The sequence below is a fragment of the Tympanuchus pallidicinctus genome, unplaced genomic scaffold, assembly GCF_026119805.1.
Source record: "Tympanuchus pallidicinctus isolate F22 unplaced genomic scaffold, pur_lepc_1.0 scaffold3, whole genome shotgun sequence".
NCBI lineage: Eukaryota > Metazoa > Chordata > Aves > Galliformes > Phasianidae > Tympanuchus > Tympanuchus pallidicinctus.
This window is the reverse complement of record NW_026294747.1, coordinates 87,139,086-87,166,474: the sequence shown is the minus strand read 5'-3', so window position 1 is coordinate 87,166,474 and position 27,389 is coordinate 87,139,086. Positions and strand designations below refer to the sequence as shown.

At 37.2% G+C, this 27,389-nt stretch overlaps 1 long non-coding RNA gene across 1 annotated transcript; it reads right to left on the bottom strand.

Annotated features, from left to right (window-relative positions):
- Positions 1–9,250: 9,250 nt before the first annotated feature.
- Positions 9,251–26,172, bottom strand: LOC128085970 (uncharacterized). The gene is made up of 3 exons (XR_008209185.1): positions 26,117–26,172; positions 16,908–16,960; positions 9,251–9,948 (listed from the first exon to the last, which is right to left on the bottom strand). It is a non-coding gene; the product is annotated as an uncharacterized LOC128085970 (long non-coding RNA).
- Between the last annotated feature and the right edge of the window lie 1,217 nt (positions 26,173–27,389).

The window sequence follows — 27,389 nt, the reverse complement described above, 5'->3', positions numbered from 1 at the left end:
ATGCTGAAGTCTGCTGACACTGATAAAGGCAGAGCTCACCCTGAGCACTGTCTTCTCATGGCAGGGCACAGCCCCAAAAGAATGTCATTACCCATCTCCCTAAACTTCCCAGAACTGTCAGCTTAGGGCTTTTTATACTTTTTTTGGATTTCTCCTTGGTGTTTAGTCGTGCTCAATGATAGGAAAAAAAAGCAGGGATACTGTCCAACTGCCTGCAGTGCCAGGTTTATAGCCTTGCCCTTACACTGATAGGAAAACAGATGAGTTAGTTTATCGGCTACCAGCTCCCACATTTTTCCTGAGCTCCACTTTACCAGCTGTCTCCTGCTCCCCAACTTAGCAGGATGATTTCCCTGAGTAAGAGTCCAATAGCTGTTATTCTATATCCAGGTCAGAAGATGTTATTTGACTGCCACGTATTGCCTCCCATTCTCCAGCTGGGTACCGACAGTTATCTCTCTCTTTCAGGGACCTTTTCTTTGGGAACTGAAAGATTACTTCTAAATACCCCTTACTGCACCCCTTCCTTTCACATAATGCACACAATGTGCATTTCCCTGCATGTGTTTTAGACCAAAGCAACCTAGTAATGTTTTAAGTCTTACTCTCCTGATCCCTTTGTTCGTCTAATTATACATCTAATTTACTGTTACTGGCAGCATAAATATTCTGGCATATCAGCTTTGAAATTCTGAGTGATGTTTCTGCCATTTCTTGACATTTAGTGCACAGAGGTGTTCAACTGCTGGATAAACAAGAAGTTACTATATTTGCTAATCAGATAAAATGACGGAAATGACTGAAAAATCATGTTTTTGTTCTAATACCAATTTCTCACTGATACAGCCAGAGAGAGAAATATAGATCTGAAACTACACCCGTTACTTCTGAAGATGACAAAGTCTTCAGTGCAATTTCTCCTCCCACTACATCTTTCTGTACTCTTGTGGCTTTTTAAATCCATAGACTCACACGCCCACACTGAGCATCAAAATGAATCATTTTCCTCCACAACTTCCCCCACGTCTACCAAGATTTTAGATATCTTTTAAAATTGAATAACCAAAGAGTGTTAGTAGTCATGTGCCTATACATTTAGAGAGACAGTCAAGGAAACACGCCACTGAAATGCCACCAATGACATAAGTTCATGTAAAGACAGTGTGGTGTATGTTATGCTTATCAGACCATCAGCTCTCTTTCCAAGGGAGGTTCCCTCTTGAGAGCCTCTGATAACTTCCATGCAAAGCAACCCCACTGAGGTAACAGGCATATATGACTGTAGTTTGGCTCAGATTGCTGAAATGTCAGGGAACAGGGAAACACCCATTTCACCCCACGGCTGATCTCAAGCATCTCAACTCAAGTGTTCAAGTAGTACTGGCTAATATCAGGAAAACACATGTTAGGCTACTAAAAGCTGTGTGAGCTCCTTTCCAAACCAAAAAAAAAAAAAAAAAAAAAAAAAGAATCCAAAGAAAAATAGTTAAAGAAAATCATGTCACAACACTGGGGAAAATTTTAACTGATGATGATGAAATAATTTTTCCTAGGATCACAGCTGAATGCATCAGTCTAAATAGTATGCTGCTTATTAAACATAATGTACATTTCTGCTTTTCAGTAGTAGGAAGTAGCCAAATAAATAAATAAATAAATAAAAAATCAAACAGTCCAGGAGGACATAAAACATCTGTCATATTAACCATTTAACTGTGGAAATACCTTTTCACATCGGTTTTAAAAATCAGTAGGGATATGTGGGCATGTATATTATGTCTCTTATTCTCTAAAATCTACAGTGTAGTTTGCTCTTAAATTTTTATAATTAAGAAACAAAGCTGAGGTTTCCTGTGGACAAGTTAGCACACTGTGGACAAACTAACACCCCATTTTTCTCTCTTTTCTTGTGAAAGAAGTGTAAGTTTTTGCTAAGAGGAGCTGTGAGTTTGTGTTAAACAATGAAGACTAAAGAAAAAAAGACAGCTACATGTGTTTGTGCATGGACAAGATGAGTTAGTTGTTGTCTTGAGTGAAGTGCACTGCAAACATTGCACCATCATCTGTCTCTCCTAGACAATGGAAGTGCAGCTCTTGGGATAACTAATAAAGCAGGTGAAGTGCCAGCCTCAGTGACTACTGAGGAATGCTATTAATAGTGAAATGTGAACTATGCTAGGAGCTAACACATTATTTCCATGTGAGTATTCACTCAGGAGAGATCAGGTGAGGAATATGAAGGGAGCCATTTAAAATTGGAAGAGATTTCATAGAGGTTTATCTTCATGTTGTTTAGACTTAGAAAATACAAAGACATTGCTGAAGATTTATATGGTGCTTACTATTACTGAACTAGACTACCACAATCTGCTGTAGATAGTTCATCATTTATCTTTGTTTAAGGCTGCAGAGATTTTACCTTTAGAGATGGTTAAGAAATGGGTAAACATCTGCCAGCTGGTTTACAAAATGAAGAATTTGTGGCAGGAAGATAATGGTCTGTAAATACAAATCATAGCTTTTCCCCACTCTTTTTTTTTTTTTTTTCCTTCACTTTCACTTTGCAGGAAACAAATTTCTCATTCTTTATAAGTCTTTTGATTAAATAAGTAAAACAATGATTTAATACAGTTTAAATAGCCAACAGCCAATAGAGGCATATGATACCAGAAAATTTGTCATGTTTTTGCCAGCTGTAAACCCTGCAGTGAAGCAGAGCTCTCCCTCCCATCATTATCTGTCTGAACACACAGTGCTTTCCCCAGTGCAGCTAAACATATCAAAACCACAACAGACAGGTTTCACTGGAACAAACGATAATCCCAAAGCAATTCATTATGCTTTTTAATCTTTCACATGACAGCCATGCTATTGACTTTTATCTGTGCTATTTAAATAAAGCACCCAATAAGACCGAGGAAACAATATATGTCACTAAAGACCATATGCGTACACAGAATAAAAAATCTTTTGGTATGAAGTATTATAGCTATGTGGGCATTCTGTAAGGAGCTTCTAGTTTTCTCTTTGCTCATGTTGAGAACCCTCTTCAGCATAGCTGCAGACAGGCTTTCAGGTAAGTGGGAGTGCACACCTGCAGTGGAGTCTTGACAGTAGTGAAGTTGGGGGCTTCCCTTTTTCTATAAAACAGGTGTTAGGCAGACAGGAGAAGTACAAGCTCCTACACGGCGATCTGCTTGCAATTTTTGTGAGTGAAAAGACAGCTCATTCTTCCCTGTTCTTCCACATTTGCCTGGTGACGTGACAGCTGAAAAACCTCGGAGGGATTATTTTCTCTCTCATTCTGTCAGTGATGTACTGCATTGTTTATGTGCTGGAAGCAGGACTGAAATGTAACCTATTTCTTATGTGGTAGCAATTGCCAGGCAAAATTTTTCTGGTAACCAAAAATCAGGATTGAATTAGAAAATAAAAGCATTTTGATGCTGTTTCTGATTCATGCAAAAGCCTGGCACAGCCCTTAACTGAGAAAGTAATAGCAGCTGTTTGAGGAGCCCATGGTGACAAACGAAAAGGTTTTTTTTAAAAAAAAACTTTCTGATGTGATGTGATTGCTAAAAATGAGAGAAAAGAGTATTAATACTTTTATAACCTCTGCTTGCATTAAACACAAACATTTCTAAGTTACTGAAGAGATACAAGAGTACAGTAGTCCAGTTATGGCAGCCTGAACTACGAAATCATCACAAGCGAAAGGTTTGCTTGTCTGTAGCAACTTAACAGTATTTCATGCAAAAATTCTCACACCAGAACTTCGTGGATGTTTCCTTCCATGTTACAAAACAAAATGATGGAACTGTCTCAGTCACAGAATGATTCCAGGAAGCCCATCTGAATCCACTCTGTAGTGTGAACACCATTTCCACAGGAAGGCTGGTGTTGTATCAGTAGCAAACATAACAAATTTTACACATATACAACATGAGAAACAGCTGTGCACCTCCCACAGTGTGGATGTCCTTTTAGGCAACCTGTAGATTCCTGCAGTACTTGCTCTGGGCATTTTTGCAGGATTGGGCTGTTTTATGATTAGAAATATGAGGTTAGAAATATATGAGGCTAGAAATATATGAGGTAAGGATCCTATTTGGTGAGAATCTAATAGAATCCCCTAAGCTATCAAGGAGTAAGGAGTATAAGGTGGCTATTTGTTGGACATTATGGAGCAGGTAGCAGAAAAGATGAAGATCTGCTCTTTCTGAAAGTTGTCCTCAGTTGAGAAAGAGGACAGAGAAGCACAGGGGTGCAAAAATATGGATTTCTAGTCTAGCGACGTAAATGCTCTTCAAAGCTTGGGAGATGCCACCAGCAGTATGTAGCTCCTGTAAATGAGTACTCCTGCTCTAACATGTCATACAGTTCCCATTACAGCCCAATAAACTTCATTTGAATATGAAAAACCCTCTGCTCTTATGAGTTAAGGCTGGATTTCACATTGAACAAGTTTCTTGCTACAGAAAGGAGTCTCTGTTCTATGTAACAGAAGTGGTGTTGATAGAATAGGTTTTATGGAGGAGTATGTGAAAATAGAATAGATTTTATGGAGGAGTAATAGTTGTGATTATATCATTTCAAACAACAGTTGAATCTACAACAAGAGTAACATATATATCTAAAACATGGACATTATGCAAATCATCATCACATGCAAGCATCACATGAAAGCTTTTTTTTGAAGTAGAAAGAATGGTTCCTCATATACAGTGGGTGATGTGTCTATTCTACTGCAACTGTGTGAAGAATGTTGTCACATCTTGTGATGTCACCTCCTCTTACTGGTGGAGGCTATAATTTACATATTTCATCTACAAGCTATCTTCATTTCAACAGATGTCTTCTCACAGCAGAAATTTTGGAAACAAAAGCCAATCATTTTAGCCACAAGATATGAATCACATTGCAGTAGCATGAAAACCAAGGTTTAAAAATGCTGCACACTCAGACATAACAAATAGAGAACAAAGATAGCAGTCTATCATGATAGAACAAAGATAGTTGTCTACAGTGATAATTCTTGAGAATTTCTACAGGAAATTTTGTTTGCTCTGTGAAAAAAAAATAGACTTTATAATTTACTTCTGAATGAGGCTGCTTAAAATCTAAAAGAGTCTTGAACTAGTAATTATCATTTTGTTGCAGATAGTTCTAGTTTATATTTCATTTCAAACTATTTCTCATTGACTTTTAAAAATCTGAGACATTACTTGCTCTTCAATGTTGAAACTGAATTATTTGGAATTGAGATTATTTAAGAAAAGTCAATTTCCATGTTCTAAGCAGGTATTTCTTTGAATGCTTCTATTATTTTTGCCATATTGTTTTTTTAAATTCTTGTCCTTTTCTCCTTGAAGCACTACAGTTTCATCATTCCAGGACTGAGGAAACACAGCTTCCAGTCTGACAATTTGATACCCTTAAATTTAAAAATGAATAAATAAAATATATGTATAGTTTTATAGTTTATATTGTTTTGTACAATACACACAATTTATGCAGTATAAAATAATGGAGCCAATGGCCTATTTAATTCCTGGAAGCATTCAAGGCTGGGTTGGATGGAGCCCTGGGAATCCTGATCTGGTGGATGGCAATCCTTCCCCTACAGAGAGATTGGAACTAGATGGTCTTTAAGCTAAGAGATTCCGTGATTCGCTGAAAAAGGTCAACCAGCATGCAGAGAATGCACTGAGGAGTTATTTTCACTTTGAAATGCTGTTTTTGAAAACTGGGTCTGTATTATTGGAGACATCAAGCTAATGACTGCCTCAATAATATTTTTTCGATCACAGGGTCTGAAGTCAAAATCTATTAGAAAATCTAGAAGAAATTTATGACTGTTTTTCATGGAGGCCCATCAGTTTCAAATATCAGCATGAAAGTCACTAAATCCCACCCCACGAAAACTTACATTTCAGAAATTCTTATTTGCAAGAATATACAGTTCTTTTTTATCTGAGACATCTTTGCTTTTAAATAAGGTTTGTGACATCCTAGCTTCTAGTTTTGCAAACTGTTGTGGGATGAAAGTAACCTTGTAGAGAGTTCTCTAATCCAGGACATCTGTCTATACTCTGGCACAACACAGACGCCAAAGGAAGCAGCAGCAGCAGCAGCAGCATTATGTGCTGGAGAGCTGCTGGTCAGACAGCGTCATACTGTGACGTGCTGCTGTGCAGACGAGGTACTGCAGATGAGTTGTTGGCTTACTGCACCTCATCTCAGTAATTCTTCACTATCTCTGCACTTACACTGTGCTGAATGCTTTCTTTCTCTCTTTGCTCACACCCTCCTCCTGCTGTCCTCCAATGCACGCTACTTTTTCTGAATACTAGTATTAGGTACTCAACACTAGCACTTTGTGATTTCTTCATACAGTCTTTGCTGTAGCTGAGACATAGACGTGACAAGGTGCACACCCACGAGCTTCTGCACATTTGTGTTCATGAAGGAGCTGCAGCCCTGACCCACTTGTGGGCTGTTGCTTCACCTCCCACAGACATCTGAAGTGTAACAAGTGTCTGAACATCCTACAGGCATCAGTTTGAAGGCTAGAAAAGACAGGTCAGTACACTGTAGACAGAAAAGTAATAGAATTAAAATTCTCAAACAAACAGACAAAAAAAACCTTCAAGAGTTATGAATAAATGCTTTGTTATCCTTCAGCAGAGATGCACCAAAATAAAATTCATTTACTATATGAGAATTATTGGGAAGAGCTTTTATGGATATATAGTTTGGTCAACAGAAGTTTTGTAATTTTGGCCTGAGACAAACAAACCAGGTGGTTTGTTAGAATAAAGAATATAATGTTTACCCTTCTTTCACCAGCTCCACAAATCTGAACTATCTGGCTTTTAACAATTAGGAATAATATAATAAACACATAGAAATTTAACAAAATGCTGATTTAAGTTAAAAGCATGAAGTTAATACTCATATCCTCCATTGCTCTTCTGCACTGTAGGGCAGAAACTAAGCAAATAAATAGAACTGAATATAACAGACTTCTGCCTTCAGCTAAAGTTGAGATTATTAATGCATGCAGACAGGTCAAATACTGTTGTAGTTTCACATCAGTTTCTTCTGTTTTACTTCCATATTTTTGAGAGCTTCCCTTAGGTAAGGAACACATCTGTTTGCATCCGAAAACAATAGATACGCTCAGGCTGGAATGTGGAGGAGGTTTCTCATCACAAAACAAGCACAGCACTCTCCTGGCAGGCTTGCCAGAGGGCACAACATAACTAAGAGTATGAACTGCTCCACTTACCATCTCTATACAAACACAATTTTTTTCTCCAGACTTGGCCTTGATGATACCAGGAGAATGTATCTGAAGCTAACACTGCAATATCTCTGTTTAATTCCTGACGGTGGAATAACCCATCCATCAAACTCATAAAAACAGGTTACTTCCATTGTAGGTTATTACAGTTATTTCCAGTTCAGATTATTTCAGCACATAATAAAAATAATAATAATAATAATAACAATTTTAAAATGTGCCATATGCCAGCAATAAATTTATGCCTGAACAGGGCAAAACACTATCCAGTCTACAGACAGAAAGAGATTTTGTCTTCATTTTTGAAATGAAATCAGTATTTAATCTTAAATTACTACAATTATTCATGCAATTAACGATGCAGTCTATTGAAAATGTAATTAGATCCACATTAACATGTAAAAGTACCATTTGGCCAGGCTTTAAAGATTCAGTCATGAACAGGTTACATGTACACTACTAATACAAGATCAGTGTTAGAGATAGTGACTTGGCAGGGATATTTCCTTCAAGCTATGGGGAGAAGAGAAAACGACATTTTTAGTGTAGTCACTAGATTAACATATTTCATGATTAATAAAGAGTCATGAGTCACTTTCTTGGAACAGAATGAAAGGAGCTGCAGGACACAGTGTTTGAAGAGAGAGAATTTGGGAAATGCTGTGATATTTGGACTGTATTTCTTGATAATTCAGGTATATGAATTTAAACAACTTTGGGGAGCGATCAATGGTTTCTTTTAGTAAAAATTAACCACAAAAGTAAATGATGCAGCAATCTGACAGTCAGAATGAACCATCACTAGGTAGTACAAGTAACTAATATAGTTTTGAAGAAAAAAGCAAACCATAGATTTCTAGCAAGTGTTTTATAAATTAAAAAAATAATAAAAATGGAGTACTTCTAGCAATATAAAGCACAAAGGAACTAGATTTTCTCCTGGTTTATTTAGTGAAACATTAATGGTTTAGCAGGTGATACTTGGGAAAAAGAATCTCTACTTTATAAAAATGTATGTTTAATTTTATATATATATATATACATATGTATTTATAACAGTTGTTTAATGTTTTAGATAGCATAATTGTTAAGAAACCAACAATGATGGAAATTATTCCATCTAATTCAAATGCTTATTTTAGATATAGGTTCAGCAAAATGTTGGGGCTTGATATAGGACAGGAATATTCAGTTCTCTTTATTTTGAAATGATCAGTACTACCCATTTCCTATGTGGTATCAATTTCCATCAGCTTAACTCTGTACTCGAGTATATCCAATTTCTTGGGTTTTTCTGCAAGACTTTGATGAAGCAGGTTTCCACCATGAGAATCCTGAAAAGAGTATCAAAATCTATCACTCTCCAAGACAGGCACTGTGAGCAAATATTCTGAAATTCTGAAAAATTGGAATAAAATCTGAACATTCTGAAATGATTTAAGTGAATTGTCATGAAACACTTAGGTTTAGCATAGTATATTCCAGGTCTGGCATCTCTGAAGTGTATAAATCAAATTAAAGTTTTCAGATTCTCTTTTGGACAATATTCTGCTTTACCTTATTATGAAATTCCTTATATAATCATATCTGATAAGACATAAAGGCTGGTAATTTGTCATCAGAGCCTCCAGAATTATGAGAAGCAAGATATTGTATAGGGAGAGGGAGATCTGTGCACATAGTACTGAAAAAAACCTTACATTGGGATGTTTGTCTTTCTCAGTGACACAAAATATGACTTAGAACAATTAATTGATCAGTAATGTATTTAATACACTATGGTGAAGAAGTAAGAGTTTGTATTGTCCATTAAAAGGGAATGTTTCCACTGGAAGAAGAAAAATAGGAAGATGCTTTGATCTGATTAAGACTAAGAACCTAAAATAGCTATCATATCTTTACACTCTGGCAAAATATAAATAGTTAATCCTTGTCCGTAAGATAACTTGTTATGAATATATATTTTTTATTTTAATAAGCTATTATACAAATATATCCTTCCTAAATTGTGAAAATTTGAATAATTTGTCCTCAGGGAAATAAACACTTTTAGAAATCTGAACACATGCAAATTGTTGTCAGTAGCTGTATGTCCAGGTGGAGGCTGGTCATGAATGCTGTCCCCCAGGTATCTCTCTTTGGACCAGTGCTCTTCAGTATCTTTCTCAATGACACAGACAGTAGGATTCAGTGCCCTGTCAGCAAGTTGGCAGATGACACGAAGCTGAATAGCATAGCTGATAAAATAGAAGGAAAGAATGCCATCCAGAGGGACCTAGACAGGCACGAAAACTAGGCCTATGTGAATCTAATGAGGTGCCACAAGACCAAGTGCAAGGTCCCAGGCATGTACAGACCAGGAGAAGAACTTGTTGAAGGCAGCCCTGTGGAGAAGGACTAGGGGGTCTTGGCAGACAAAGAACTGGACAAAGCCAGCAGTGCGTATCCACAGCCTGAAAGGCCAACTCTATCCTGGGCTGCATCAAAAGAGGAATGGCCAGCTGGGAGAAGGAGGTGAGTGTTTCCCATGTGCTCTGCCCTCATGAGGCTTTGTATGGGATACTGTGTCCATATCTGAGGACCCCAGCAAAAGAAGGATGCAGAGCTGTTGCAGCAAGTACGTAGAATCCTACACTGTGATTCTATAAAAGAAAAAAGAAAGAGATACTTCTTTACTGAGCCTATTAGAAAGTTTGCAGTTGTAGCAGACACATCTGTATTTTTGTGTTTCAATAGAATTTCAACCCAAAGTGTGGAAATAACTGAAGCCAGATTACTCCTGCAGGTGAAGTAAATAGATCTGACATGAGCAACAAAAACAGACAAAGCAAATTACTTTCAAGTGTATATTCTTTTATCTAAAATAAGCAGTCCACCTACTTTTTTGTTGTTTTAAACACAACTCTTCCCTAGAAGAGAAGTTTTCCTCCCTGAAGTTTAAACACAAAGAATAAAAACTGATTACAAAAGACAACAAGTTTTACAAATGTACCTAAAGGACATGTTCACAGTGCCTTGGGGGAAAATGAAAAAATAAGAGCAAATAGTAAATTTTTTCTAGATGTTCCTAAATTGTCATGAGTTTTTCAGTAAGAGGTGAAGGCTTTAACTTAATTTGCTGAACTCCCAAAAAACTTCTTTCACTTAAGAAAAATCTTCCCAGTTCCTCTGTTTTCTTTCACATCTCAGAAGGGAAGTTGAGGTATAACTTCTTAGATAGGTAAAGAGAAAATTCATAAAGCAGTTATGATTTCACTAAGTAAACCTGTCTAAGACTTTCACTGAACTTCCCGATAAAGCCAAGGATGTTCCCAGTAACAGTTAAGTGCATGCCATGGACAGGTTCAGCTGCTGCTCCCCTTTTTTGTCCCTTTGTGCTCTTTGTTCCCCTCCAGTCAGTGAAGGTAATTTAATTCATATTGAAATAACTCAGATTCAAGCATGGCCTAAACAAATGTGTTTATTCTGTCTCACAGAATTGAAGGAAATTCCATTCCTCCTTTTTTTTTTTTTTTTTTTTTTGTTCTGTCATTTCTTTTAGCAACATCTGCACAGTACAATCAATAGTTAACTTCTCACAGATAATCTCCACCTCTTCCCCCCCTCCCAGCTCCTCTTCTGCCACTTCTCCATCACCATTTTTAAAGGCTTACCACAGTGCTGCAGTAACAGTAAGTATAATTCAGGGTCTATATTTACAGCACAAGACTAATCCTTTATAACTGCTTAACCGATAGGTCCTGTGGCAGGTTTGTAAAATGTAGCTGATTCAGACATCTGGGTTGATTCATAACTTTTCAAAACATAAGCACTTTTCAAAAAGTGTTGACCAAACATTTTTCCTACTTTCCTCAGTGAATAATGTTAAAAAGTGAAGATAAGGCAGATTAACCATGCTTTCTTTTGCTACGAGTGATAAAAAACAGTCCTCTTCCCCAAATAAATTCAGTTTACTGTCATCAAGCATCTAAAATTGAAAGTAAATACTAATAAATACAATGACAAAATTACACCACATTGCTTTGTTTATGTCACAGGTTAAAAGCTCTTCTGCAAAGGTCTGCTTTGCTTCTGCTGTTGTGTAGTACTTTATCACGCATGTCTAATTGCACTGTGTGCCTGATTTTAATTTGGTCATTAACTAGACAAAATTAAACAGCTTCAAAATGAAGGTTTAAATATCAGTCTGATAAGCATATGATGCTATGGATTCAGACAGAAAATCTTAGCTTGAACATTTGCACATAGGTCTAATAGGAAAGTAGAAAGATGAATGAAACTCATCTTGCATACAAGTTTCTCTGTCATCAAAGTATAGCCATCAATTATAAGATATGTTATGACACCATTTGATCGTGCCTGAGGGCTATCAAAGAGTGAAGCCCTGCTTCACTATGTCTAGCACCTATACAAATGCAGATACACACTTCCTGTAAAGTTTACCGAAAACACAGAGGAAGGGAAGACTGAAGGTAGAGTTAGAGGAACTAGCAAAAAAAGTTGTTTGTGCTGTGTGAAAGCTGCACTTTCATGTTAGTTTCTGTATTGATTAGAAAGAGCTAAATTAAATGTGGGAGGGGTGTGGAGGGGAAGAGTTTTGAAAAGTGTTAAAGGGAAAAGGACAGAAAAGGAAGTGTGAAATAAAGATAAGGATAAAACATGAAGGTGAAGAGCCAGTCATTCATTACAGGAGAAACTGTAACCAAATCTGGGAGCATTATCTGAATGGAAGTCCCCAATTTGGTTCTTACGGATATATATGAAAGCTTGGCACTCGGCTAGACATTTGTCTGCTTCCCTAAAATTCCAAGAAGAGAGAGGAAAAGACCCTTGTAGATGTCAAATCTCAGTGGCACCAGAGCTGGGTTCTCTTCTGCACTGAGTTCTCCCTGGTGATGCTGGGCATGGAGGCCGTGCTCACCTTCCATGGTGCCCTGAGAGGTGCCAGGTAGAAAGAACAGGAGAAAAAAAAAAAAAAAAAAAAAAAAAAAAACCACCTGAATTAAAACACACAGCAGATGTGTGTAACTATAAATAAATTCAGAGAGTAAAGGTATGTCAAAGCTTGGGTAAAATAAATTAAATTCTTTTACACTACACACAAAAACCACTCTTTTGTACAATTCTGTTACGCTGCTCTTTCAAGACAGAAGGTTTTTCTAAATGCAATAATTCAATATGAAATAGATAAAACGCAGCAAACAAGTTAACACCCTGTGTACAGTTGTCTGAAAATTCCTGCAATGAGATGATCACATACATCATTACATGTTGCTGACTCATTGCTGGAACAAGAGAAAATAATTTCCCTTCAGGGACATTAATAGCTTATCTGTTCTCTCTCATCTGCAAACTGAAACAATAATAACTTTGAAATCATCGCAAATGATCTCCACCTGTGGCACTGATGAAATACTGAAGAGAATCTGTCCAGGTGAAACTATAGAGGTGCAACTGTGAAATAAAAACATCTATCTGGAAAAGTCTGAATAGGGCTTTGTTTGAAGAGGGTAAACATAAGGACAATGTTCAGTCAGTTCCTGTAGCGGAAAATAAAGAATACTAAAATGTACAGATATGCTGTAGCCAAGAAGAAAAAATTAGATGTCTTCTGTTTGATTTTGGCATCTACAAGGAACAAGAAGTTCCTTTTCTGAGTAAGTTTCTCTTCTTAATAACTTCCTAATCTCCCAAGGTATCATTTTTTATTTTGCTCCTTAATTGAGGAAGTAGAAGCAAAAAAAATTAGAACAATATATTGCAAAATATCACAACAGAAAGATGCTATTCTAGAGACAGATTAGTCTGTAAAAGCAGAAACTGTACTTCTGAAATTTAAGTGTCTGGATAAGCACTTACTGTATTTAACAATATGTAAATGCTGAATATAAATGTTTGGGTTACAAATACAAATCTTACAACGTTTTTCTTACAATTGCTCCAGAATAAGTGAAACTTCACTTTGGCTCAAACTGGGACTGTCCAATACTCCTGAGTAGTTCTGAACTATACTGGATTGCTGAGACATACAGTGCCAACCACTCCCAGCAGCTCTGGGCACCTTCAGCAAAAATTGATAGGGTGAAAGCCAGCTCCTAACTCAGGGTCTCATTTCAGTTCTGTCTTAACACTGTTTTAACTTCCTCGTCCCAGGAAAGTGTCTCAGTATAGGTGCTTACATTCCCTGTACAGCCTGTGAATGGAGACCCAAGAAGGAAGGCCCAATCCACATATCCCAGTTTTTTTCTATCTCTTTGAGCAAACAGACAATTTTAAAGAACCCCAGTTAATTTTTGATAGATAACTAAAGACATAAAAATAAATTTTAGGTATGTCAACCTGTACACGAGCCATCTTGCCTAGGTTTCTTCTGAGAGTAAATATGTAAAGAAAACAGCACAAGCACAGCCTGTTTCTACAGTAAGCTAATAAGCGCTAGTAAATTATTAGAGAAGTTTTGCTGAAGGGGAAATGAGAGGGGCAGAACATGTTTTCCAAAATAGCACTCACAAATACATTTTACATTATTACATTTAAAAAGAAAAAGTCTGGGGAATAGAATTAGAGCATATGAACTCCAGTTTCTTCCTCTCATCCTTCCTCAATATCGAGGACCCTAATTGATTTCCTATGATTCTCCACAAGCACTTCTGGTCCAGCTTCAAAGGAAGAAATGGAAAGATGAAGAAATTGTGCTAGGGCCTGATAGTTTGGACAGTCTTCCAAGGTGTGAGGTCAGTCCTTCATAGGCTACAATAAAGCCTGGAACCCATGACACTTATTCAGTGATACAGTTATAACAGTAGATTACTGTAGAAGCTGTAGCCCAGATGCCAAAATGGCAATTTTAGCTGTAGGTTAGAACGTATCTACCTTTTCAGGGTGATAGGTAGCATCTGAATTCATCTTTCTATCCATCCAATGCTGGATCATGTTCGTGCCTAGAAGCAGGTGTCTACATCCCAGTAAGAGGCACGTCTTCATACATACATGCAAAAAAATCACAGTTTAATGTCCATATAATTTTATTCTATTGAAAAATTGGCTGTAAAAGTCATTGGAAGTAGATGGTTTATGTTGCTCTCTGAAATGTGAATGTATCCTAAAATATTTATTCAATTTAGACTAGGTTAGATCTATCTTCTAATATATAGATTTAGCATTAAACAGTTATTAGACCTTAAATACATGGGGAAAAATAGTACTTACAGTACTGTTACTGATAGAAATAGATCTGGAGTCTGCAGCATAAACAGACATTCTATTTTTTTATTAATCCAGCTCTGTGAGGATTTAGATGCCTATAACACATGGAGGAGTTATCTGCTATTGGGAGAACTAATCTCAGTAGTTCAAGAAAAGTAACAGATGAAGCTGCAGTGGTGTGATTTCTAGGACAGCTGAAGCTCCATAATGTACAAAAATGCTACACTGAGTGGCTGGTGGTGTGTATCAGGAGTCAGCAAAAATTTAGGCAGCTGACCAAAGTCAAGCTTCGTTACTCAGCCTTTGAGTCAACATAACTTCACCCTTACTGCTAATTTCAGGCACAGTTGTCTGGGGCTTTACCAATGGGGAATTTTGGGCTTCAGTTTTCCTTATGGTCATTGAGGTGGATAATGACTCTATATGTACATAATGAACCTATATATTTATATGTAAATACACACACACTAAGTAGATAGCTTCATTGTTCTCTTTAGCAACCTGTTATTTCCTGCTTTCAGTTGTGGCACTGTCTAAATTTGAGGGAGTTCCTAGCTGTTCACGTTAGAATATGCTATAATTTTATATTGATTGATTATAGAAATCTATTTGTTTTCCACAGTAAAAGACAGTAATCCATTTTTCTGTACGGCATGCTGTACAGCATGTGCTTGCAGGGTATGAGCTCCTGTCAGCTTAGCAAGTGAAATCCAGACCTCCTTGAAATGTACTGAACTCAGTGGTTCTGCTGCTGGCCACCAAAAGTTCATACTTTTACCTTCATTTTCTGTTTTTTTTTGTTTTTTTTTTCCTACAAAGAAGAAGGGCGTCCTTTAATGCTGAATGATTTTAGCTGAAAGAAGTAAAAAATGTATTTAAAATTCCTGTTTTCATAGCATTAGGAGATCTACTAATAATCTGACTACTAGCACACACTTGTGAACGCTGTTAAGTGTTCATCTTCATCAATCATCTTAAAACCAGTATAATTTTAGAATCTGGAAACAAAACCTAAAAATCAGCAAAAACCAAATAATTATTCATTGATGACTCAGTGTGTCATTTATCCCCCATTTGTTACCAAGAGAACTTGACACCCACTTCCTACCACAACATCACTACAACCAAAACAGCATTAGTCACAATATTGCTTTGCTGCTATGACTGCTATTGTCTGTGAAAATAACTGGGTAGAATAGGTTTTCTTGACATCGTCATTAAGTTCTACAGTTCTGAGTTATCAGGGGCCAGCTAGAAATCACATTGGAAAATGACAACATGATCTGCAGTTTCCAATCTGTCTTCTGCAAAACTTTTAAATTCGTTCTGCTAAGTGACTTGAACTATACCACACTCTGCACCTTCATTTGTGTAAAGTCGTTGATGGGCTTTTAGTGAACCTTCTGACTGAAGTTATTTTTGAAGTTTTTACTGAATTTTCTTGACTGCTGAAACCACTAGAACAAGAAATAGCTCAGTACTAGGAAGTAATATTCTGGTTTGTAAAAAAATGTTCTGAGTTTTGGGTTTTTTTTTTCTGTTTTGTCTTGTTTTGTTTTGTTTTTTAATGTCATTTACATCCCAACTAGATTAAATCAATGAACTGTAAACCTCTTATTCACTGCTAGTGAGACCAGCTTTCTTGTCAACAAAAAAAATCACAAAATTGTAAGGGTTGCAAGGGACCTCTCGAAATCACCTAGTTCAACTCCCTATTATAGTGGGTTCCCTACAATATGTCACAGAGGAAAGCATCCTGGTAGTTTTGAGTAACTCCAGAGAAGGAGGCCCCATGACTTTTCTGGGCAGCTTGCTCCAGAGCCCTATCACTCTCAAAGTAAAGATGTTTTTTCTCATATCTTATGAAACTTTCTGTGCTCATCACCCTTTGTTCTGTCAGTGGGCATCCCATCCTATAGATAATAGTAGGCACTGATAAGATCTCTTCTCAGTTTTCTCCAGGCTGAACAGTCCCAGGTCTCACAGCCTTTCCTCATAAGGGAGATGCTCCAGGTCCATACTGATCTTTGTGGCCACCCACTGGACTTTCGCTAGAAGTTCCCTATCTTGATTTGAGGATCCCAGAATTGGACACAAAACTCCAGATGTGGCCTCACCAGGGTAGAGCTATTCATGATCTTTTTAATGCACCTTGGGATACCACGGCCCTTCTTGGCCACAAGGGCACACCACAGATTTATCTGCTCCAAAGACAGGGATCTGAAGTGGCATTCAAAATACTTTAATTGATCTGTTTTGGGCTCTGACAACTATCTCCAAAGAAAACATTTTGCTAAAACTTTCTGGCTTGCTATGTTGAAGACATTTTATACTGGTCCTATACATGTTGAATTTTATAAGTTATTCTGAAGTCATGAATATACTTTAGACTTACCTGTAAACCACTTAGTGATCTCCTTTTTCTTTTCCAGACAGGTCTGTCTATCTCTGTAAAAGAATACGACTGATGAAAAGTAGTTTCTTAATAAACAATGACAAAAAACAATCATTTTACAAACCATGTTTTTGTAAGTAATTACCTTACCATAGTATTGCTTTAATGTATAATTCCTGTTTCAGAGCTCCTGTTCTCATTGTTGGCTAAGGTTTGCAAATTACTAGATAGACTTGCATGACAATTCTTTGTCACATAGAAAATGTGTCTTGAAATCTCCTTCTGTGTCAGCACAGAACGAACTCATTGAAATCATATGGCAAGGAGCTACTTAGAAAACTCAGCACCCTACTTGGAAGAACTTTTACTGTAAACTTGGTATTTGAGAATTCTATACTAGAAATCTATACTGTTTCAATTCACAGTGAGGTGAGAAAATCTTTGTGGGGAAAAAGAAAAAAAAGGGAAATGTAATTTAAACTTCTGTCTTCCAAGAGGAGAGTAAAACCTATTCTCCAGGCTAAGCTATGCACAGTGACATGCTCTCACTGGAAATTCTACTTGCTCTCAGCCTCCTTCCCAAATCAAAACTCTTTTAGTTTCTGCGTAGTTTTTTTGTTGTTTGTTTGTTTTTTTTTTTTTACAGGAAGAAGTTTTAGCAAACCAGATACAAGGCTAAATATGGTGGCTTTGGTCCAGTGAAACAATTCCTCCTTAACTCTAGGTAATGACTTCACTCTCCCTGTTCCAAACACTTGAGATTATGTAGAGTGTTCCTTTAACATTGGTGCCATAATAAGACAGGAACTTAATGATAATGCACTTAGAGACAACCAACCTGTTATGATTCAAAACAACCATGAATACCATGCTTCAGGAATTCATTACTGTTACACTGTATTGGTTTAAATTGAAAAGAAAAAAAAAAAAAAAAAAATTTAGAAAATTACTAGGGAAATATTTCTGGAACTTTCTGTTTATACTTTTCCCCCATTCACTAAGAATTAAAAATCATGGGTATTTATGAAAGCAAATTGCATTTCAACAAGAAACAGTACACATCTGTAACTCTTAAGTCTATGAGAATATAAATATGAGGGCCATATGAAGGCCTGGGATGTTCATTTGTCTTATATAACTGTCAATAATTTTCCTATAATCTTATATCTGTATGCCTATATGTGCATATACAAATAAATACATAGTGAAATATTTCCACAAAAGGCTTCACTGCCTGCTTTTGGATTTAGCACTCCTTATCTGAAAAATAAGAAAATGCTTATTTCCTCTCTTTTTTGAAGTCTAAGTCCACTTGATATAAAAGGAATGATCCAGAATAATAATAAACAATAATAGATACATAGATAATAAAGAAGAATAAATAGACTAGATAGGTATTTCCAAAGTGGGATAAAAAGTTACAGGAAGGTCAGGTCATACCAATTTCTGGCCTCTGGTGCCAGAAAAGTTACTTTTATTAACTCTGTGTAGCTAGATAGGTAAGGACCAATGTCTGAAGCTGGAGTCATCTTCCAAGGTGCTGAGATAGAAAATTTTTCCACACAATTCACGTATTTATCTCCAAAACTATGTACGTTAAGATACTCCTTTAATTGATCAGGAAACCAAGGAAAAGAGCATTTGCCCAATCCCAGAGTAGATTAAGAACCAGCATTATGGAAACCAGTGGTTTTCATCCAGGTTTTGGCACATGTTCAGGACTTTGGGTCTCTGCTACACAGGTATTGACAACGAGTGAAGAACATGTGGCAAACCAGTGAGAGCCCCATGTGAGAGACCTGGAGTCAAAGCTGGAGCAGAGCCCTTTAGAAACTTAGAGAGAGATGCTGAGAGAAAATATAGACTTCAAAGACCCAGTATGTTGCCAAATGAGCAAAAAGGAACCCAATTATTACTGCAAATGTGGCCAGCAGGCTCAGTGGTCCAGCTGGATGCCAAACTCTTTTTGCTTTATATTCAAACTCTCTTGAAGCCTCCATGTGTCAAATATTAAGCATATTTTAGATAACTGATTTTTAAAACAAATGGAAACTTTAACTAGTTCACCTGAAATCAATTGGATTCAGCAAAACAAAGGCTTTCCTGTAATTCAGAACCTGAAAACATTCTACATCAGGTAAGTAGTCCATTCAATCTTTGGTAAATCACATATTTTTTTATCATTGTTTTCTTCCAAAGAAAGATACTTACACTCATAGAAATAAGGATTAAGCAGGATTAGTACTTCTGAGTGAACAGGCCACACTCTGAGTCTTCTCAATAATATTTGCATGCTCAAAAGGGAGAGTGAACAGTACATTCCTGTTGTGAAACTTTCCCTCACTTACTGCTAGGAAGAATGCCTTGGTTTGGTGTTTTGTTTGTTTTTGTTGTTGTTTTCATTTTCCAAGATTAAGCACTGTAAATGCAACTATAAAATACTACAAATTTCTTTCTTGCTTTTTGAGCTAACTACTGTTTTCTGAGGTAAGGACAATTTCTAGTTTAAGTGATAATGATGTAGCATTTGTCTCAACAATGAGGCTTACTTATATATTCCACACGATTGAGGCAACATCATTATTGTGTAATGGTCTTCTATAGGCCTAGCTTTGTTTGTTTGCCAGGCTGGATAAAAACTCATTAACCCATTTCTGATCTACAGAAATGCTTGATGGTTACAGTCAGACCTGGTAGCCCTTCAATGGCCTCGTTTTTTAAAAAAAGATCATTGGTCTCTTCCATCTTCTCAAATTCTGGATTGCAGAAGAAGTTACTTTTAAGGTTCTACTTCTGCAGCCTTATCAACATTACAACAATCTGTACCACTACTGAAAAAAAGGAGGGCCAATGCACTTCCCTGTGCAGCTCTAGTCTTTGTGTGACTGCTTCACGTGCTGCATCAGAGCTTTGGGCTGCCTGAAAGTGCTCAGCTGAGAACAAGAAAAAACAAACCCAGTAGCATGCATTTCATCTGGACAAAAGCATACAACTGCAATCTTAGCAGAGCTGATGCTGACTGAAACATAGGGCAGCCTCAAATTTTTCCCAAAATAGACTGAACACTAGCTTACTCCCCTGCCAGCCCCAGAAATGCACCTCTGGCTCCAGCCGTGCACAGAGCACCTCAACAATGACCCAGATAAAATGAGTGGCTATATATATCTGGACTGATATGCGTATATGGGTAGATAGCCATCACTCTCAGTGTGGAACTACATAGTATAGGTGGTTGAAGGCATTCATGTTGCTACCTGCTAGAGATCTCTGCTTTTACATTTCAGAAATGTTTGCTCACTTTGAAACGTTTCAGAAGATTGAAAATAACAACCTTTTGTCCCTACACCACTCCAAAAGGAAAAGCACAGCAGACAGGCATTTTCAAGGTTTCCCAAGTAAAAGTTACGTTATATTGCTCACTGTTACATAATCATGGTTGAAATGAACGTTGTTTTTTTTTCCTTGGGTAACTAAATCCATTCTTTGAACTCCAAGTGTTGGTATGCATTAAAGTCAGAAGAATATCAAAAGTTCAATGCTTGAAGGCATGTCTCCCTTTTTAGGCAGTGCTTAGGTCTTGAACTTTGGAAGAAAAAAACTGTATTTTTCTAATACTGCTATGACTACATCTGCAGCTGTCAGGAGATCTATATCCAATAGCCCAAAAGGCATTTTGGAAAGAGTTAGATTCAATTTTTAATGTGAAAGAAAAAGCTTAGTCCATTTTATTTATTCCCTTTAACCTCCATACACATTCTCCTTTTCTCTTACAGTACCAAAAAAGATGTTAACACTATCTTTAACATCATTTTTAACACAAAGTATGAATTCTTGCTGTAGGGTCGTATGTGGAATATATTTCCTCTATTCTTATGCCGGGGTTCACTAAAATGATTCAAGAGCATCCACTAATACAACATGTACTGGGGAAAAAAAATACAGTATTTATGTGCTGCTTCTAAATAACAGAAAGAGTAAAACAAACAATCAAAGTTAAAACCAAACTGAAACAAAAAAAATCAGTAGCTCTAAGTCACTTAATAGCTTAATCCAAACCATAATTTCTACTGGATATTGCTGAGATCCCTGCTTCTGTAAAATGTACCGTATTGTACACCAGTTTTGAAATTAAATATGTATACATATGTTACAAAGTATCTTCAGTTATCACATCTGATATGTTCTATGTCTTGTGTTTAAAAGAGGCTTCCAAAAATGGAAAGATTCTTAGTACTCTAACACTGAAGGAGGGGTTAAGTCATTCTTTGAGTAAAGGCTCTTCACAGAGAATTGTTATAAAATATTTTGCAGATACTTGCTTTTTTTTCTGATGTCTACTTCTTAATATTAAAGTGATAAAAATTTTATTTGGTGAGGAGATATGATCTCAGTGTAACCTAGATGAATATAGACTGGCTGCTCGCAGTGCTAGCACATGTAATGAATGTGGCTCAGTCACAGGCAGTTGCCAATTGAATGGTTGGATGCTTTGGTGGTGTGATCACTAAATCTGAAAAGGCTAAAAGAAAAAGAAAAGTTGGTAAGGTAAAAAAGTTCAAGAGAAAGGTATCATTCATTGATGATGTTAAGTCACTCCTCATGCAAGAAAAATTAAATGTTCTAGCTAACTCTGTAGTTAAAATAGATTTTCAAAGTAATAAGTTAGATTTTTAAAGAAATCCCACAGAGGCTCCAAAGAATTTCCTTTGGACCATTGGTATTGGAGTTGGACCTCAGGTGGTGGCCCAGCTTTAGCTGCACTCACCAGTTGCCCCAGAAAAGACAGCCTATCCATGCTTTCTGATATTTTGCACTGTATTTTCAAGAATAGGCTAAGGATGTACAAATTCCATTATAGTGAAATATATTTCAATGCATGCTGGAGTAGTTCCTTCCAATTGACAGGTCGTTTTTGCCACTTTGCCCATATTGTGAATGTATTTTTTTTTTTTTCATACAAAACTGGCCTCCCAAAGAGGTAATTGAGCAAATTGTGTTTCAACAACTGACCAACATAAGGAAACATAAATAAGTTCTTGAAAAGTCAAAGACCTAAAGTCTATTTGAATTAGTGTGCTGAAGAAATTAGATTTATATGTATCTCATGTTCCTTGGGCTTCTAACTGAATTAGTAAATGAGAACAATCTTCCCGTTTCATCCAAGTGAAACTATCTTGGGTAACACTGCTGTAGTGTAGGCTGCAGTTAGGTTAGGCAGTGGCTGGATATTTTTTCATTGTAACTAAATCATTTAGCCAGCAGACATTGCTGTGGGATTTAGGAAAGATTAAACTTCTAGGATCCTGCCAAAAGCAATAATTAAAGTAACTACGATCTGCTTATGTAAACAACTGTCTTTTTTATTTTAACTGGGACCTTTGCCTTTTACTAGTGTCAAACAGAATAAGCTTCCAAGAGACACAACATTCAAGAGGTTCCCTCTAGAAATTGTATTTTCTGAAATGTTAACTCACCACATCATTTGCATACTCAGCCTATGCTGAGGCAAAACATCAAACTCTTGAGAATTATTTACTGAATGATAAACCAAGTTTTAAACAGAAAAATTCCTGAAATCACAGTGGAGCACAAGATTTTTAATATATCAGAAACATAAGAAGAAAAGGGAATAGCTATAATGAAAAAAAAAGATAAACAACTGAAGAAGAAGAAGAAGAAGCAGTAAATTTAAATTGTGCTGGGCCTCGAGTGCTCAGATACTCAATTTCTTGCCCTGTAAGTTGGTAAAAGTTATCTGGAACTGGTTGTTCATGAACATCAGACACCTGTGAGACAAAGACTTTCTCCAGGATGAAACCCAGGTTGGATGTAGGTTGGGTAGCAGAAGGCTTAGACCATGCTGGAAACAGTAAGCTCTGTCCATGAGTAGCAAAGTGACCTCCTGGGGGGTATGTGCTCCCTTCCCTCCTTCTCCATTGAACTCCCTTCCCATACCACACATAGGCTGCACAGACCTATTCTGAACTAGCCCTGAAAGTCCTGCAGCAGGAAAGCAAGGCAGGCAAATGTTTCCTGTCCTTCTCCCAGAATAAATATGTGAAGATAAGACTCCCAAAACTCTGAGTGTGTGTCCAGTCAAGAGAGGATTCTCATCTAAGAAAAGCAAGGACAAAGAACATGGTTTTTGTTGTGTCTGAGTTACGTAGGGACTTGTATTATGCTTTCACTGAGAGCGGACCCTTTTTGCTCCTTTTTCCTCTCTAAGAAGCCCCAGACTCTGTATGTGACTTCCTGTACACCACAGCAATCTCATAAGGGCTCCACGTCTACAGTTCCCAGTTTTATGTAGTTATTGGGTACTAATAGGAATTCAAGGATGTGGCCCATTACCTGTTACTTTTAGCATGTGTTTCATTTATGTTTCTACATTTCATTGCATTATTTTGGCAGGAAAATAAGGAAAATCTTGTGTCAGACTGCTGAAAATCCATTCTTAGCCACTGGCAAACTCAACATTTATTTTTTCATCCTTTAAGTCCTGTTTTGAGGACAATTGTTTTAACTCTATTTTCCTATCCTTTAAGCAAATTAAAAACATTGTGTTAAAAGCAATGCCAGCAATGTTTTCCCTAATAGACTGATAGACATACAGAGTTTATTGGCATAATTAAAGGCAGACTGGTCTTAAAAACTAACTATTTCCACAGAGTCTGAGAGTCTGTCATCGAATTAAGAGGAAGCAGTAGAGGTATTTCATGATTCCTTTGTTGCGGACCTGCCCTCAAAATTCAGTTTCTAGCTAAGACTTAACCTCTCTACAGCGCTCAGTGCTAAGCAGGAGGGTTTAAGAAATTTTAAATTGAAGAGACCACCAACTACTTTTACATATTATGTTCTGGCTCCTTGCCAATTAAACTAGCAACATCTTAGATACCCTCATAACAGATAACAATCTTAAAGAGATTTACAAATGTAAAATGCAGTAAAAGGAAATCTAGATATTATTTTGTATGTCTTTCTATAGAGCTGATGACATTTTCTTTGCAATCAGTTACGCGCAGAAAAAAATCCTGACAGTTTATGTGAGATGTGCATTCACTAGGTGACCAATACCATACCTCCTCCCTTAACCTGTGTTTAATTTGACACCAGCCTATCACTCTGCCAGAGATGGAGACATGGAAGCCTTCACTTATTTGCCTGTGCTCTGAAAACTTTATATCACTAAATTTGATGCTTAACTACTATCTTCCATGTAGGCCATCTCTGACAGCCTGTGCACAGGTAGTCCTGCTATGTCTGGCTCAAACTGATCTTCAAAATATTAAGCAGTTAGGAAGAATGAGTGATTAAAAGCAGATTGCAGCTGGTCACTGCTAACATACAGCCAGCCATGACCAATAAGCTGAGCAATATATGGCAGCCGTAACTTTTAGAAGTTTCCTGAGATAGGAAATGCATGCTCATCTGATACATTGTTTCTACTGTATTTGTTACAGGCATAGGTGAAGGAGAATAACAAACAGGGAAGAACTTGCTGGGTTATAGCCAGTGCTGTTAATGTAACAGATTTCATTGCTCCCTCCAGCATGTTTAGTTTCTTTTAAGAATAGAGGACAAATGGTGCACTTCCATAAATCCTTGTACCATGTTCTTTTGAAAAATATTGGGGGGAAAAAAAAAAAAAAGTGTTTTAATCATGTAGACACTGGCTGTCTCTTAGAACTAATTTTGCAGATTTAAAGACAAATGAACTACCACAGGCCTTAGAAGCATAAGCAAATATTTTCAGAAGGTTTTTTTTCTTTGCATAAAAACAACATACAGTACTGTTCACTTGACCTCCATTATAATGCAAAACATGGGCAATTGGTTGTTTTCCAGTGACGAGGTTTAGATGCCAAAAGGTGCTACTGATGGGCAGTAATCATCAGTATTTTTCATCTCAACCTAGCTGACAGAGAGCATCTGAGCAGAAGAGAGACACAGCACTGTTTTATGAAAGTGCCCTCAACCCACTTTACTCCATGTAATAGAATAAAAAGCACAATAACAGCAGAGCAGCACAATCCCAGGCTGCAGCAAATAAGGATTCTCTCAAATACAACAGCAGTTGTCACAGAAATAAAGGAAAGAAACCACTTTCCTTCAGAAGGACTCACGTGCGCAGAAATCTCCAGAAAGATACTTTTGCCTCCACTGCCAACCCTTAAATGAGGTCTGGGAAGGGGTGTAACCTGACTCCAATCCTTGCAGAATTGCACTCAGAAGCATTGCATGCACCTGAGCTCTCCTAGGTTGGCCCTGCTTTCCACCAGGTGCTCAATCACTGGTTCAAGCTGTGACTTAGCAATTCCACTACACTCCAGGTCTGCATGGCTTCAAGGATATGTCATCACTGGGGCAATCAACTCAGATGATCATGATTATAATGCTCCTATCAGACAGTTGAGCTGCTATACTGCCTCTGCAATCACATTTAATAGTTTCATATAAAGCTGCACTTTTTAGTAATTAGGCATGCATAGTTTATTCACTTAATGTTATAGATAGTAGGAACTTTCAGAGCAAGCAGCATTTCTTTTGGTGATAAGCTAAAACCTCCCTTTAGCCCCAGCTAAAAAACATCCCACAATACATCCCCCCCCCAAAAAAAAAAATCACAGTAAGTAGAAAGGTTTAGCTTGTAGCTTGCTATCTATCAGCACAAAAAGTTGTGAAAACAAAGCAAAATTTGGATCAAAGGAGGCATGTTTACCTAGGTCAAGTTCATCAAGCCACTGCTGTAGTCTGTACATGAAATATGTGCTTATGAAATGCCAGTTACAGATAATGAATGGTCAAACATCTATCCTCTCTTTCACGAATGTCAGCCCCATGTCAGATCTCTGTCTCAAAACCTGGCTTAGCAATCAAAGGTGAGAGCATTCTTCCTGCTGATGTGTAGAAATGAACACTGCACTATTCAGAAATTGAAAGAACGTAACTCAGACCTTGACACATCATCACAACCCTAAGCGTTAGGTACTGGTGATCACATCATTATAGGAATGTTAAAGCAACTTGTACAGGCAAGCAAAATGACATGACTTCAGGTTATATTAAATACTTCTGGGAACAAGAGAAATCATCCAACCAGTGGTCCACTAACCTGAGAATTTTGCGGCCAGTCAGCACTGCAGCCCTGCTACAAAAGGTGACTTATAAATTTCTATTATTTCAGCTTCAGTAAGTAAACATTTACTTACATATTCCCTGAAGTTGGCGAAGTCAGTCTCCCCAAGGGACATTCATGATCTAACTTATGAAAACAAAAAACATACCGATAAGAGCATAGCCATACTGATATCAGTGCCTTTAGTTAGCACAGTCCCCACTTTCTCTTTCACAGAGCTGCAGCCATTCGTAAGAAGACCAAGCTGAGCAGAGCTGTGAACTAAAATCATCAGAACATAACACAGCCAAAGTCAATTAACTGAGCCTAAGGAAGGTATGCTACAGCTACCAAAAGCACCAAAGAAAGGTATCATTGCCTTGCAATGAACAGCCTATGTATCAAAAACTCAAGGTATTTCTTTGTGCAGATCCTATAAGCATTAGTTTAGATTAATGTAAGTTTTTAGTAGTTTGATGCCATTCTTACTAACTTCTTCTGGAATGTGCTAGGGGTCCCATGGCACAGGAGTGTGAGAGATCTCATGCTTTTTACCTGCTTTGGTTGCAGAACACCTTCAGTGCAGGTAGAACATTACCGGTAAGACTGGGAAGTCAGCTAACATGCCTATCTCTATTTACACATTAGGAAGGCTGGCTGGGGACAAGCTTGCCCATTTCACTGGCAGACTTCTCTTTTGTAACTTTCTGAAGGAAAATAAAACATAAAACCTTATATTGGGGAAAACCCTATAGGAGGAAAAAACCCATAACATTAAGGTAATCAGTATTAGATAATGAAGAGCCATGTAACAATTCTGAACATTTTAAATATTTCCACATTCAATATTAAAATATGTTGAGTTTTCCTAGTTTAAAAAATATTTCAGTGGAGTATAGCAATTATTTCATCAGGGTGTTGAAGAAGCCTTCTATTGATTTTGATAAAAAAAGGCTGTTTTGACACAAATTACCCACTTCCACTTTTTAGAGCACGTTTTCATTCAAACCGGTACAGCTTTTCAGCCTTCTGGTTTCTCCTGAGTATTTTAAGCAGCAGTTCCCCCTGACCCATACTATTCTTGCAGAAGACAAATGGTATTTGTGTATGTGCATAAATCCCGTGCACAGTAGGAAAGTTTACCTCTAAGTGACCTTCAGCATTTCATGTAATAACCGTATTCTGGATGGATACACTTATTCTATCTGAAGTGACATCATCTAAACTTGAAATAAGGTAAAAGTAATTGCAGTACTTAAATAAGGTAAGATGTATACCTTGTTTAGCAATGAAGTTTAGCAGCTGATAAGATTACAGAAATTGAATGAATGGTGACCCCATTCACTTCCTTACGATTAATATAAAAG